Raw genomic sequence first — 4,797 nt, 5'->3', positions numbered from 1 at the left:
CTGCAGCCTTCTGTGCCAGAATCCTCTAGTACAGCATGAAAGGTAATCTGAGGATGCAGACATTGCCTGCTCTCTATGTTATGCCAGTTTTAGGGAAGGTTATTAGATATACTGGAGGAATGCTGTGCCAGGCTGATCTAAATGCTTTTTTGGAGTTTCTTTGCAATTTCAGATTTGATTATTTATATCCACCCTTATTATTTTTACAAATAATTCAAGGTGGTGAAAAATTCCAACATACCTTCCTCTTCCTATTTTTCCCTCAGCCACATCCCTGTGAGGTAAACTGAGCTGAGAGAATGTGACTGGCCCAAGGTCACCCAGCCAGCTTTCATGGCTGAATTCACTATCTCTTATTTTCTATCCTAGAGTCTTAACCACTAAACCAGGGATCAGCAACCCGCGGCTCTGGAGCCGCTTGTGGCTCTTCCATCCCTCTGCTGCAGCTCCCTGTCGCTCAAAATATGTGTCACAACTGCCAATGTGTGATACCCGCTGGCATGCAATTTATTGAGCTTTTCGACCTCCGGTAGATCAACCATGGATAAATCCAGGAAAAGAAAAGTTTCAGAAGAAAACTGAACATTTAATTCAACTACATATGCTAGTTCTGTGGCCTCTCAGGAAATAGTCAGGCACGGGAAAGTTTTGTGGCTCCCGGTGTTTTCTTTTCTGTGGGAAACAGGTTCAAATGGCTATTTGAGTGTTTAAGGTTGCCGACTCCTGCACTAAACCAAACTGGACTGGACAAGCCAACACTGCTTAAAAAATATAGCTGGGAAGCGTTCTTCAAATCCTGGTTTATGTGGCTCTGTTCACTGTTACTCATGACCTAATCTTCTCCCATTTGGATTCTGTAAATGTGCTCTATATGGGTTGCTCTTGAAAAATATCCAGAAGCTTAGGCTGGGTACAAAATGCAGTGGTGTAGCAGTTATAAGTGCCCTTAGAACAGCATGTCTTGCATCTTTGCTCCAGTCTGTGAGGTTGTAAGTTTACTTCTGGGTCCAATACAAGGTGCTGGTTTTAATCTTTAAAACCCTTTATGACTCGGGGCTGGGTTATCCGGCCTTTCCCTGTTTATGACTGCCTGTCCTATCAGATCTGGCAGAAAAGGCATGCTGACGATTCCATCTGCCAGGGAACTACACTTCTTTGCCATGGTGCCCGCCTTCTAGAATCTTCTCCTCCCAGAAGTGATGTTAGCTCCATTCCTCTTGGCATTTTTCAAGTCTTCTCAAAACCTGGCTATGCCATGAAGCCTGAGGGTCCCACGGGACCAGGGAGATCTTACAATGGCTCCCTTATTGTGGCTAACATCATCCTTTCTTGCTCCTGTGTTTTTTTTCTACCAGTTGTTTTTTTTAGTAAGAAGGGTTTTTATATATTTATTGGTTTCCTTTTTTAATTAACTGTTGCATGCCACCCAGAGTCATGCTCTGTGAAGTGGGTGTGACACACATATGAGAAATACATAAAAATAAAATTAAAAATGCACATTAGGAATGAAACCCAGCACAAATAAAATAAGAGTTCAATTTAACTAAGGTTATATCAACATCAAGATGACCTTGAGTGACGTCACAGAACTAGACAAAATTCAGTTTTTAGCAATAACAATAGCATTTAGACTTGTATACATATCGCTTCATAGTGCTTTACGGCCCTCTCTAAGCAGTTTACAGAGTCAGCATATTGCCCCCAACAATCTGGGTCCTCATTTTACCCACCTCATGAAAGGCTGAGTCAGCCTTGAACCAGTCAGGATCAAACTCCTGGCAGTGAACAGAGTCAGCCTGCAACACTGAATTAATTGCTCTGCCACCAGGGCTCTTTTAACTGGCTAGAGAGCACCAGGAGATCCAAGTTTGTAAGCAAGATTGGGAAGTAGAAGAAAATCTACTGCAAGACAATAGTGAGACATTTCTGTCATTTCCAAGATGGACAATTTACTCGGTTATTTTGATGTTCAACAAGTTGGAAGCAAATTTTGGTGTTCTACAAGATTCTTTCTAAAGCTGAACATTCATGAGAAATAGCAAGTGTACTCTAAAACATGATAGGCTTTGAACCTTGGAAATTTATCAGTTAAATTCAAGCAGACACATTTGCTTGAATTTGGAATAGTCCTTTGGGTTATAAATTACGTTTCAGGCTCTCGTTCAAAATGGATCAAAGCTCATAGGTGTAATTATACATTCCTTTGGACCATATACTGCAAGTGGTCAGGAATCAATAACTATGTTTGGCTCAAATAAAAAGCTGTTTGTTTCTTGAGCTAAATAGATAAAACCTGAATGATAGAAGTCTCTATCGATAGAAGCAAATTGGAAAGAGCTGGAATGCTTGAAGAATGTAAATATAACTGATAACATGGAGGCCTGGTGAAAGGGGAGGCAATCAACCCATTCCTTTGCTCTCTCCTTGTAGTAGGCATTACAAATTGGAGAAGAGCTTTTTTGATCTCAAGGAGAAATGGAATGGAATGTCCTCCCCCTTTGCTCCTGCTGTTGTAGCTTCCCTCCTGTTGCAGGCTGGGGGTGTGAAATCACAGGAATTGCAAAGGCAGAAGAATGTTGGCACCAAGATTAGAAAACAAGTCTCTTGGGAGTGGGAGAGGAAGAGGAAGGCTAAGACAAATCTGTAGGAAATGAAAGATTTCAGGGCTTTCTTTATTTGCCTACCTGGGCTGATGCTTTCCAAAGGAGCAAACACCTGTGGAGATTGCAATTCCCTGCTAGGGTTATACAAAGCATTCAAAAAGAGACACTTTGCAGAGCAGAGAAGCATGTCTCTTTTTTGCAAGGCTCCAGCGGTTGAAGGCAGTTTCTGTCTTTGTTAAACAAAGCAGCTGTGCCAGACACTTGTTTTGAATGATTTGCACACTTTCCCCACAAAGGTCAAGGGCTTTTGCAGCTTGAGAAAAGAGCGACGAACTCTGAAGGGCAGAAAGATTATTTCAAATACGCAACCTGGACTGAGTGAAGAGAATGCAAGCACTCTAAACCTAACAATTTTGGCAGATTTGATGAAGGAACCCTACCTTAAATCTAGGAAAACTCAGGGATGCAGAATGCTGCTCTTTGGAAAAACTGGAAGAGATACAGCTGAAAATTTGCTCAAGTTTTATAACTCTGACTAATACTGCCATAAAAGTGTGCTATGTTTGTAGGAATACTGGGTGAATTGGACAATTACACAGGTGGTTGATTTGGTGCCAGGTTTTTGTTGGCTTTGGTGTTTTAAGCTGTTTATAGTTTTAATATGATTTTATGTTTGTTTTAACCTTTGATTAGGAGCCACCCAAAACTGGTTAGAAAATGAGGAATTTCTATAATTTTTAGTGTCTGCAAGTGACCAAATTATTCATTCTGTGTACACATGGCCTTTTTTTTTTAAATAATGGTGAGTTCTTTTTCCACTGATGTTGCATGAGAAAGGGGTTGAAGAATCTGGGAATGGCCATCTCTTTCTGCTCTCTGAGCCTCAGGGAGCAAATTTTATTAATTTTGTGCATGCACTCCAGTTGTAATGTAAAGCAGAATTTTGAACCATCTCCAATGAATAGGAGCTGTCCTATTATCATTGAACAGAAGTAGCTATGGTGAAGATCTCTGTGGCCTGATCAATCATCATCCAGTCATCTTCTTAGCTTCCCAGCCTAGTGGCCTTTAAATGTGCTGGAATTTCTTGCTGATGTCAAGAGTGGGAGGTCAGATTTTAAGGTGCTGCCTGAGACGTTTTATATTTCTGGCTGAAGACTTTCTATGCCTAATTTTCTGTTGCAGCTGTGCTTGTTCTTCACATTAGGAACAAAAGAGACATTATTCTCCTGAATAATTTAAATCAGTTTAAAACCCTCTAATCCTTTCTTTCCCTTAATATCTCCTTAACTCCATATGACTCTTCATTCAAACCTTAATATACCTTTTGATAATACAATTAATCAAAGATTTTAACCAGTCGTTCCTAGCTTTTATTCCTTTACTGCAGGATTTCTATCAATTGTCCCTTGCAAAACAGGAGAGAGGATATGAATACAAAAAGAAGATGCAACATCTCTTTGTATTGATAAATAGGTTTTGGACTTCATTTTCAATATGGTAAATCAACTGATTAAATAGATAATATGTGTTCACTTCTAAAGGCATTAGTTTGAATTTATTTTATACTTATTTATATTCCACCAAAAGTATAAAATTTAAAAAATCCCATATTTGAGGTTCTAGATACTCATGGAACTATAATTTCTAGGTGTCATGCAATGTAATAATTAACATAAACCTGCAGATATATCCTAAGTATTTGAATCATAGCAAAATCAATTTTATTCAGCAGAATCAAATGATCAGTGTCAATTATTGTTCCTGTGTCACATTCCAATATGGAAATACAACTATCTATCAAATGGCTGGGTTAAAACATCATACCAAATCATAATGTGATTTGTTCACTTTTGACTTGTGAACTTAAGATATTGTGGTTTATAAATCAATTGTGGTTTATTTAATAAATATGATTATATAAAGAATGAATTGACACAATTTGTAAACCGAATCACTGTTACTGATCACTAATTAGTAAGCAGACTCAAGAAACATTTCAGCACTTTTTACACTATATCACATAATTTGAAGTGTTATCTCGAATGGCAAAATTGAAATTACTGGCTGAAAAATATGAATATGGATACAGAGAGGATATAATAATTAGAGGCATGTAATTTGTTGTGTCAGAATATATATCAGTTACAAATAAATCACCAAAAGAGAAAGACCCAGTAAAAACAGCCACAAC

This window comes from Pituophis catenifer, unplaced genomic scaffold, assembly GCF_029215685.1.
Source record: "Pituophis catenifer annectens isolate HBS135680 unplaced genomic scaffold, rPitCat1.0.hap2 SCAF_2, whole genome shotgun sequence".
Lineage (NCBI taxonomy): Eukaryota > Metazoa > Chordata > Lepidosauria > Squamata > Colubridae > Pituophis > Pituophis catenifer.
Note: the sequence above shows the minus strand (reverse complement) of the source record.